Source organism: Schistocerca serialis, chromosome 1 (assembly GCF_023864345.2).
Source record: "Schistocerca serialis cubense isolate TAMUIC-IGC-003099 chromosome 1, iqSchSeri2.2, whole genome shotgun sequence".
Classification (NCBI taxonomy): Eukaryota; Metazoa; Arthropoda; class Insecta; order Orthoptera; family Acrididae; genus Schistocerca; species Schistocerca serialis.
Window position 1 is genome coordinate 1,148,523,655 of NC_064638.1, and position 11,376 is coordinate 1,148,535,030.

General features: G+C 45.3%; 1 non-coding gene across 1 annotated transcript; it reads right to left on the reverse strand.

Annotated features, from left to right (window-relative positions):
* Window positions 1–7,501: 7,501 nt before the first annotated feature.
* Window positions 7,502–7,575, reverse strand: Trnai-aau (transfer RNA isoleucine (anticodon AAU)). The gene has a single exon. It is a non-coding gene; the product is annotated as a tRNA-Ile (tRNA).
* Window positions 7,576–11,376: the final 3,801 nt, after the last annotated feature.

Consider the following 11,376-nt stretch of genomic DNA (forward strand, 5'->3'; position numbering starts at 1 on the left):
GTCAATGTTCCACGTCCTTCGTGAACGTAAACGACGCCAACGAGCGCTGATACGCTTCATCGACACGGAGGACGGTCATCGCCTCACCACGCAACAAGACATAAACACAGCGTTCTACAATCATTATTCCCAACTCTATTCCGCTCAGACCCCTGATCCGACAGCACTGGAGGACGTCTCTCAGACGATTTACGGCACCGTCACCCCGGCAATGGAAGCGGCCTTGATGGAAGAAATTACAGAAGAAGAAGTGATCGACGCCTTTCGAAAAGGTGCTGTCAACAAGTCTCCGGGTCCTGATGGCCTCCCCTTGGAATTTTACCGGACTTTTCAATATTTATTAGCCTCCCGATGGACGGACATCTGTCGCGAACTCCTATCCCCGGACGTGCCGCTCCCTGCGGCCCTTGTGGAAGGGATGATTATTCCTATTCACAAACCGTCCGGTGGCTCACGACTGCAGGACTACCGCCCGTTGACGCTATTGAACTGCGACTTTAAGATCTTTTCTCGACTGTTGGCGGCGCGGATACGCCAGACCCTAAGAAATGTTATCTCACCCGATCAAACGTCATTAGGAGGCGATAATAATATTCAAACAGCACTCAGTGAATATCGTGACTTGATCTCACTGGCGAGGGCATGTCGTCTGAAGGGTGCACTGGCGGCAATCGATTTTAGTCAAGCTTTCGACCGAGTGGACCACAACTATTTGGAAGCGGTCCTCCAACATATGCGGTACCCACAGCCATTCGTCACTGTCGTCATGCGACTCCTCCGTGGCGCGACGTCCAAGGTGATCGTCAACGGCCGACCTTCGCAGCCCCTCACCATTTCTCGATCGATACGCCAAGGGTGCCCTCTGTCCACTTTACTTTACGCTGTGGCCATGGGACCTCTCCTCTGCGGCCTGCGCCAACGACTAACGGGTATGACGTTACGAGGCCACACTTTCCGGTGTAAAGCGTACGCTGACGACCTGGTGATTGTCATCCGCCACGGTGACGACACCGCTAGCGCACTAAATTGGATAACGAAATATGGCATGGCCGCTGGTAGTCGTATCAACGTCGCAAAATCGGTGGCGATGAACATCGGGGTCGGATTGTCTGAGAACAGTGTCACCCCCTTACAGCTCAGAGATAGTTTGAAATGTCTCGGCATTGACTTTACAGACGATATACGACGGACCGCTGCTCACAACTTTCGACGGCTTTTACGGAATGTTCGGACTGGAATTGCCAACAACCGCCTACGAGCCCTGGACATCGTCCAACGGACCCAGTATGTTAACTCACATTTAGCGTCACGCATTCCGCACATCGCCCAGATATTACCTATACCGGTGATGTTAGCACGCCGTATACATGCGGCTTTTGGGTCCTTCGTGAGTTCAGGAATGCTTTTCAAGATCAAATATGAGACTCTCATCCTTCCCCCGGATCGGGGAGGGCTTGGCCTTTATCACGTTTATGACAGAGCGGTCGCCCTATTTGTGAGCACATTAGTCAAACTACGGCACCGCCGTCCGGACAGTCTGACCAGTTTGTTAATAGAAGAACTAGCACCGCCCTCCCTGTTGCCGCCTGTGCCGATACACCATGTCCCCTCCTCGCTCTTCTACATCGGTGTCTTTTACTTCGAACTCAGTTACGTTCGACTTGCCTTACCAGCGACTCAACTGGCGACGGCAAAGACGGTTTATAGGGTCCTGCAACGTGGACGACCCGATAACGTCGTGGAGAGGAAGCACCCGAACGTCAACTGGCGAGTAGTGTGGAGGACAATTCACCACGTAGCACTGGACACTGACGTCACGGCGATGTGGTATATCACTGTCAACGGTAAGCAGGTGACCAGATCAAGGCTACATGCGATCCACATGGTGGACTCACCCACGTGCACGAACTGTGGCGTTCAAGACGACGATGAACACCGTCTTAGCTGTGGCGAGTCTACGGCAGTGTGGCACTTAGTGAGGCAAATGTCAGCATACTTCCTTCGGGTAACGGCGAATCATATCGACCCCAAGACTATCTTATTCCCGGATGAAACGTATTACCCACGCACTAAAACTAATGCAATGACGTGGCTTCGTGGACATGCAGTGCATTATTTGTTTCAAGACGGCACTAAGGACACTTTAGACTTTTGGAACTATTTGCAGGAACGACATTGCAAGATCCTCCGTAACCCTAAGTATCGACAATATTTTTCCAATTTTTTGTGGAGTGCGTTCCACGACCCTCCACGTAGCTGGAACATCACGGGTAAGAGAAGCTAAAATTACAATACGATGATAGAACACTACACGGTACGACGTGGGATCTACTTTCATCATTACGAGAAGTCATACCTGGATGATACAGCAGATGGAGAGTTTCGTTGTGAACCCTCACACTCTGTAGCAGTATTTGCCCCATTTCCTCTTTTTGTCCCCGGTGCGAAAAGGTCTTCGCAGTTTTAGTTTCCCCATCCGGTGCAAGATGTAGCACTGGTTAATGGTGGTATGGATTCCACCCTTCAGTTTTGTTTCATGGTTTCCTTCGCCCCGCACTTTGCTCTCTTTCTTTATGCCTTTTTCTACAACTATTAGCATGGTTTTAGTTATGTGCGTCCCCAACTCGACGCAAAGAGTGCACTTACTAGTTTTCAGTTCCTTACTGTCAAAAAAAATTTTTTAAAAAAATGAAAAAAAAATTTAAAAAAATTCAAAATAAATAAATGAATAAATAAAATTAAAAAAAATCACAATAATACACCAACTGCATCCTTTGTAAAAAAAAAAAATAAAAAATAAATAAAAAAAAATAGCACACACCGGCAGTCACTTTTACACCGCTTAACACTCGTTCCGCCTCAGAGCTACGCCAACTTACTTCTACTGCCAATATTACGTGCTAGCCTGTACACTGTTCTCATTCTCGGGGATTCCCCCCACACCCCACACATAAACATTATTTTACATTACGCCAAGTTCTCTATTTACAATTAAACATACCATAGCATTACAATGTTCAATTACAGTCATTTTAATATAATAAAGTAATATTACATTTATATTTTTACTACACTTACCAATAATATTTAGTTTAATTCTTTTGTTATTTCGCTGTCAGAGTGCAGCACAAGCCAGACACTGTCTCCCGCATAGCGTTCTTTAATTTAGGTGCCACCAGGTGGAAGCATTTCCGCTTTGCCTTCGATTTTGGCCCACAGATGGCGTAAGCGTCCACTTTCTCTACCGTTGCGCCTTGACTATGCCCGGCATTCTCTAGACGGCACGTTGTCACATTACAACCAGCATTGTACTCTGTCGTCAGATCTGCCACAGATCTGCCTATCCTGCTCTACACCTGACCTCCACGTTCGTCCATCACCACGTTGCCGTCTAGTGGTTCCACCGTCCTTCAACCACTTTCCACTTGTGATCACAACAGCCGACCAACTCTGCCGTGATACTCGTCCACAGATGCCGAACCATAATAATGCGATCTTTATCAAAGTCTCATCTGCAGTTCGTATCATCACCAGAATTATTCGCCATTCATCCCTGATAGTACTCAAGTAAAATTGCTTGAGGCGTAGATGATGGTTCAGCTACAGCGAACAGGGAACACTGGGTCAGAAAAATGCTGCGTTCCCACATGTGCAAAACAACCCATACCTTTCTCTCAAAGCTTGGTCAAACTAAAACATATAATAAGAGATACGAAAATGAGGTGGATAGATTACTGTAGCGAAGGAAACGCATTGGTAGACATATAATTACAAAATATTCACTTAAACACAACACTAGTCTGTGTCCACTTAGCAGCATAAAATCAAGTTTTCACCACAACTACGAAAGCCTGCCCAGCACAGGAAATTTTCACCGCCGAAAAAGAATGCAGAACCCTCAAGGACAAGGTCACTTTATTTACAATCTACAGAAAACACTCACGGCACCTCCTTTTCACTTTCTGCTGGTCAGCCGTCAGAACTTCCGAGACGTTGCTTTGTCTGTCATACAATAAAAATAAAGTATTACATCTGTACCGTGTTCTCTTTGTGGATGATGTACCTCGTACAACCGACTGATCGCGCCTGTTTGTTCTGTTTGTACAGCACAGTGCAGAAGTGTTACTACATTTAGTGGAGGCAAGAGTCTTAAGTCACTAAAATTAAGTACATACATAAGAAACAAAAGTTGGAGCAATTTAGATATGTACTGTTGGCAGTTTTAACAGTCAGTGTAAAGTGTTACGAAGATCCACAAGAAACTGCTGTGGAAGTCTTTAGGAGGAAACGGACGATTAAGTTTCAAGGTAGAGTCGAAGCGAGCTATTTATATACAGAAGCTCGGATCTGACTGGGTTGGGGTAGGAGGCAGATCGTCTAATTTTTTAAAAGATCGTCCTCATATTCTAGGAAAACACGGAAAACCTACGTGTACATCGCCGGTCGGGGAATCGAACTCAGATTCTTCCTAATGCTAGTCGATTTCTTTATTCACAATGGCATCTCACTGGTAGAACAGCGACGTAATAATGCAAAGATGCCCTTGTGCGCAGTCGAGGAATCCACATGTTAGACCAATTCCAGTCCATTTTTCTGCCACCGCTCTACCTTGCATTTAAGGACCAAAAGGGAAATACCAACTAGCAGTCGTAGGTTGCGACATTTCTCGTTCTTCACATGTGTGCCGGACAGGAATTTCAGGGATAAGAACTCTCTGCCTGGCATTGTAGATGTGGACTGTTATACGAAGATGATAGCACACATGCCTTGTCTCATTCATAAATCTTGAATTTATTTAAACTGCTATGATAGGAAACGCATCTAAATGTATTCTAAAGTACTCTTTTTAGTAGCCAATGAAAATTTCTCATGACATACGAAGTATTAATGTGTTCTCAAACTTCGTGTAATGAGAAAACAGGGGTGCCCTCAAAAAACTTATTTATTTAATATGTTCATCGAGAAGACAACAACAATAAAAGAAAAGACCTTTAGAATGAAATGTAACGGTATTCACATTTCCTGCATCTGATTTGCCGACGACATTGCAATAGTGGCGGACTCACAGAAAGACCTAAATACACTCCTGGAAATGGAAAAAAGAACACATTGACACCGGTGTGTCAGACCCACCATACTTGCTCCGGACACTGCGAGAGGGCTGTACAAGCAATGATCACACGCACGGCACAGCGGACACACCAGGAACCGCGGTGTTGGCCGTCGAATGGCGCTAGCTGCGCAGCATTTGTGCACCGCCGCCGTCAGTGTCAGCCAGTTTGCCGTGGCATACGGAGCTCCATCGCAGTCTTTAACACTGGTAGCATGCCGCGACAGCGTGGACGTGAACCGTATGTGCAGTTGACGGACTTTGAGCGAGGGCGTATAGTGGGCATGCGGGAGGCCGGGTGGACGTACCGCCGAATTGCTCAACACGTGGGGCGTGAGGTCTCCACAGTACATCGATGTTGTCGCCAGTGGTCGGCGGAAGGTGCACGTGCCCGTCGACCTGGGACCGGACCGCAGCGACGCACGGATGCACGCCAAGACGTGCCGTAGGGGACCGCACCGCCACTTCCCAGCAAATTAGGGACACTGTTGCTCCTGGGGTATCGGCGAGGACCATTCGCAACCGTCTCCATGAAGCTGGGCTACGGTCCCGCACACCGTTAGGCCGTCTTCCGCTCACGCCCCAACATCGTGCAGCTCCCGCCTCCAGTGGTGTCGCGACAGGCGTGAATGGAGGGACGAATGGAGACGTGTCGTCTTCAGCGATGAGAGTCGCTTCTGCCTTGGTGCCAATGATGGTCGTATGCGTGTTTGGCGCCGTGCAGGTGAGCGCCACAATCAGGACTGCATACGACCGAGGCACACAGGGCCAACACCCGGCATCATGGTGTGGGGAGCGATCTCCTACACTGGCCGTACACCACTGGTGATCGTCGAGGGGACACTGAATAGTGCACGGTACATCCAAACCGTCATCGAACCCATCGTTCTACCATTCCTAGACCGGCAAGGGAACTTGCTGTTCCAACAGGACAATGCACGTCCGCATGTATCCCGTGCCACCCAACGTGCTCTAGAAGGTGTAAGTCAACTACCCTGGCCAGCAAGATCTCCGGATCTGTCCCCCATTGAGCATGTTTGGGACTGGATGAAGCGTCGTCTCACGCGGTCTGCACGTCCAGCACGAACGCTGGTCCAACTGAGGCGCCAGGTGGAAATGGCATGGCAAGCCGTTCCACAGGACTACATCCAGCATCTCTACGATCGTCTCCATGGGAGAATAGCAGCCTGCATTGCTGCGAAAGGTGGATATACACTGTACTAGTGCCGACATTGCGCATGCTCTGTTGCCTGTGTCTACGTGCCTGTGGTTCTGTCAGTGTGATCATGTGATGTATCTGACCCCAGGAATGTGTCAATAAAGTTTCCCCTTCCTGGGACAATGAATTCACGGTGTTCTTATTTCAATTTCCAGGAGTGTATAACGCTTACGGTCTTGAATCGAGAGATACGGAAACGGAAACTAAAAATAAAAACCAAGCAAACAAAATACATGTTGGTGGGCAAGAACGGAGGTGGATGAGGTAAGACTGAGATAGAGCGGTTCTAGGTGCTACATTCTGGAACCGCGCGACCGCTACGGTCGCAGGTTCGAATCCTACTCAGGCATGGCTGTGTGTGATGTCCTTAGGTTAGTTAGGTTTAAGTAGTTCTGAGTTCTAGGGGACTGATGACGTCAGATGTTAAGTCTCATAGTGCTCAGAGCCATTTGAACCATTTTGAACTGAGATAAAAGTAAAGCAGTGAGCAAATCGAGGTAGTAACCGAATTTCACTGTTTCTGCAGCAGTGTGGAGGAAAATAACAGATGTCTTAAGGAAATCAAGAGAAGAATACCACTGGCCAAGAACGCCTTCCAAAGCCAGAAGAACCTCCTACAGAGCAAGCACATAAATGTCCACAGGAAGAAAATCTGTCTAAAGACTTTTGAGTGAAGTGTCCTCACATACGGATGTGAAACCTGGACGTTAGGAAAGCAGCAGAAAGCTCTCTTCGAAGGTGCAGAAATGTCACTCTGGAGGAGAATTACAAGAAGTACTTGGACTGACACAAAAATGATGAGATGTTTGTACAAGAAAAAGGAGGGAAGAAAGAACTATTGAAAATTATAGAGCAACGCAAAACAAAACTCATTGGGCGCTTAATTAGACACGATATTCTTTTACAAATCATTTTCGATTGCTTAAAAAATATGATGAATGAGATGGAAAGTTCTTCACACCTAGAGATGAAGAGGACTGCTGAAGAGATGAAGATGTGGCTACATGGCCTTTTGAAAGAATGATTTAAAAAAAAGAAATAGCCCACTCTGAACCATGAGTTGTCCTGTTCTTTGAGCTCATTTCATAGGTTTTCCGAATAGTTTCGTAGTTTCATTCGTCCTGCACACACCGCGCATCTTAGGTGGGCAATCTGCCGGAAGAGAAAATAGTTGGCCCGTGGGGGGATCGAAACCACGACCTTCGCGTTATTAGCACGACGCTCTAACCAACTGAGCTAACGGGCCACTACACTTCATTGTGAACTGGAGGTAAATGTAGTGTAGTAAGACACCGCCCCCCCCCCCTTTAATAATATCTGTAATTATAAATTTCCGTCTGTTTTGAGGACAAGTGACAAGAGATGGCTAGGGTCTGTCATTAATACGTCCAGGTGAGGCGGGTTGCCGACAATCAAGGCGCACTAACGTCGCGTTCTGTACAGTCCATTCAAACACGGCCTCGGGGCTTAAGTCAGAAGTTTTCGTAATTCCGGTGACATGCAACACAACAAGTTTTTGGTTGAGTTAAGAGTCCCGTGAACAACGTTGACAACAGAAATGCAATGTTTGTTCGTTTCTAATAATCGGCCGTGACTTTTCCAAAACATACAAATCGGTTATCCCTCGAAACGATGTACATAGCACACTCAAACAGTCAAGGTGGCTCCCATATTCCTTTTTTTTTTTTTTTTTTTTTTTTTTTTTTTTTTTTTTTTTTTTTTTTGTTGAGATCGAGTTAATCGTTGACGATTAAATGTACTTGTACCACATTACGTGTAGAATACAGCTTTATGTATCACTAGAACAGCATCTCCTTAACTTCTGTACTCTTCATTAACATAAGCGATGTTATCGTACTATTCTCCTATCACGTAGAGGCCTTTTTAAATTAGCTTTGGTAATCAAGACCATGTATATATTACATCACACACTAAAGTCAATTACGTCTAGTTAGATGTGGCAAATCTAAAGTCTATTTATTTTTAAAAGAAGCCTTTTCCCAACATGCAACTACAGCATATCTGATAAGCTAAGAAAAGACTGAGGTGATAAAGGCACACCAGGATTAGAATAATGAGTATCATAAATGATTATCCACCCTTTGCAAATTTTCACTCATCCTTACCAATTCTCGATTCTTATTTATAATTATTTTTTTAATTCCTTTATTACACATCATATTTAGTTTCTTTACCTGTCGTTCGATAGTTGCACGATTAACACCTGACATTTCGGCTTCAAATGCAGTTTAGAAAAGCTATTTCTTCTGCCTCTTGACGTGACTTTTACCTCTGACTGTATTTTGTATAGTAAATCCGCCAATGATTCGCAATTGCTGCATACGTACTGGATTTAGATATACATCTTACTCTCCTCCGCCTTCTCTTTCTCTGCATGTTGTGAGGTAACGGGCGAGTTGTGGCGCCCTGAAAATATTCTAAGTTCGCAGTTGGCGACGCACGAGCCGCTCGGCAAGCCGGGACTCGTCAGCAACCGCGTGGTGGCGAACATTAGCCGGAGCAAGAGGGGCAGCCCCAGCGCGAGGTCCAGGCCGACCGCGTGAGTGGGAATTCCATGTTGACTCTTGTGTCGAGGACTGCGCTGTGTGTCGACGAAGGAGATTTGTATGCCGGGAGCGCCAAAGACGGCGGACTTTGTGAAACCATAATGGCAGACATTTCACAGTTCGTCTAGAAATTAATAATAGCCAGAGGAATCAAGATACCTTAAAAAGAAACATGTACAATACCATTTTTTGCACGACGATTCTGATGGTGTAATCAGATTTTCAATATCTTTATTAGTTTAACGTTTAGTATCTGACTGTAAATTATACAAGTAACACCCAGCAACGAATTTCCAAAACCTAAACGGTTCATCCGATTTTGTAGATCGACGAGTCTTTAGAAAGCTATTAGTGTAAACCTAAATTGGTATGAATTACAGGCATGTAACATGAACAGTACATGAGTTATTAGAGGTCAAAGTGGCCAATTACTATTGATCGCGTCAGGCCATAAGTACTCCACAGTTATACGAAAATACGGTAGCAGCATGCTTATAAATATATTTATTCGTCTATGTCTTTGTTTATATCCGATATACACTATTCATGAAGAAATTGGTCAAATATTTACTGTGTTTTAGAAAGCACAGAGACATTAGGCCAGTGACCTACTTTTGTTTCTATTCCTTTAAAATATGTTTATTTGATTTATTTATGTATTTAATATTGTGTGTTAGAGCGTGTTTATGGTCTAGCCGTACTAATATTTATTTCATTTCAAGTTATTTAAATGTAAATCCAGTATTTCGTATGTGTTTTAATATGTTTGTGAGTGTGCGTTGGCTTGGAGACAGGGCGAGAGCGCCCTAGCCAATCACAGCGCTCGTTACTACGGTAGGCGACTACCGAAGTCAATGGAGAGACTGGATGGAAGAGGGGCAGGAGCATCGGGGCACACGACATGGATGAGTGCTGAATGGGAAGGCATGGCGGACGGTTGCAGGAAATACTTGGAGAGTGTTGAGCAGTTAGCATTTGGTAGTGGGAGAGAGAAATATTTCGTAGTGTCGACTTGAGCACTTGTGAGATTTCCGTGGCTCCTGCAGTGAAGACAAATCTGTGTTTAGAAGTGAATATCTCGTGAATTATGTTGTTGTTCATAACTAATTACGTGAAGTAGGAATATATTGTTTCCCTGTTATTCAACTTTTACTTAATTGCTGGACCATCGACACCAAAAAGCGTTTTGCAGTAATAAACGACATTCTTAAAGGTACTTCTGCTATCGTACTTATCATTTCAAGTCGTTAAAAATAGTACTTGCAGATTTTATTTAATTGCAATCTTTAATTTATAAATTGCTATGTTACATTCAAAATTCCCAATTGCCGAGTGATGGGAACCTTCGACCATTCGAGTCATGTGTATATTCATATTGTGTACTGTAGACTCAGCAGCGTTTGGCTTGTAATGCGGCAACTATGTATCACAGCCCCCGGACAACGAAACCAGCCAAAACTTTTAATGTTCAACTCTGAGTCTGAGGTTACGTAGTTGAGGGCCACCATTAATATTTTTTGAAAGCCTGCAATCTTTTCCTCCCCTGATGTCAATTCCCTCCTGCACCTCTCTGTCCATCGCCTCTCGCCCACGCCTTTCGCTTTGACCTTGAGACTTGTTTATTGTTACTGTAGTACGTGAGCGTGCTAAAAATTGATGACTTAGAATTTTTTTATTCTTTTCTGTCAGTTGAGGTATTACGAGGGTTGCCCAGAAAGTAACGCACAGAATTTTTGTTAAACAATTCTTTATTAAACTTAATGAGAATTACGCACTCGAAAGAATGGTGTTATATCTACACACGTAATCTCCATCCCGTTCTATGGCCTTCTTCGAGAGCGAAACAAAAAGGTGTATGCTCTGTCGGTACCAACCCTTGTCCTGGTGCTTCACTATATGAATCACCTGTCACTATCCGGGACAAGAAGGACTCCCCCTCACTATCAAAACGTTGCAACAAATCAAGACAAATGTTTTTTCTGTGCGATTTGTGATCCACCGTTAGACACCACTGGACCCATCTTGCATATACTTTCGAATATCCAAGAGTGCTGATAATTGTATCCACACTTCCTTTGCTCTTTGTCACATGCAGCGCCAATTGCCGAGTCGTAATGCGTCTGCCCTCGCGAATGACAACATCAGGTCGCTGCAACATGTCAGGTGTGTCGGCCGTGGATGGTCTCCCCGTGGATGGTTGCAAATCGTGGAGGTCCGCCGAACCGCCTGCTGATGACCTCATCCTCCGTACCTGGCGACTAACTGTACCTCTGTCGACAGCAGATGCTCCATACACTTTGCACAAGCGTTTGTGAATATTCCCCACAGTTTCTATCTCTGCAGTGAGAAACTCAATGACGGCAAATTGCTTGAAACGCCACTTTGAAACTGTCCTGCAGCTGCGCTATCTGTCAGAAGTGACGGAAACTTGGCACGCTCGCTCAGGAGGTTTCAGATAATACATACGTAACGTTTCGCAT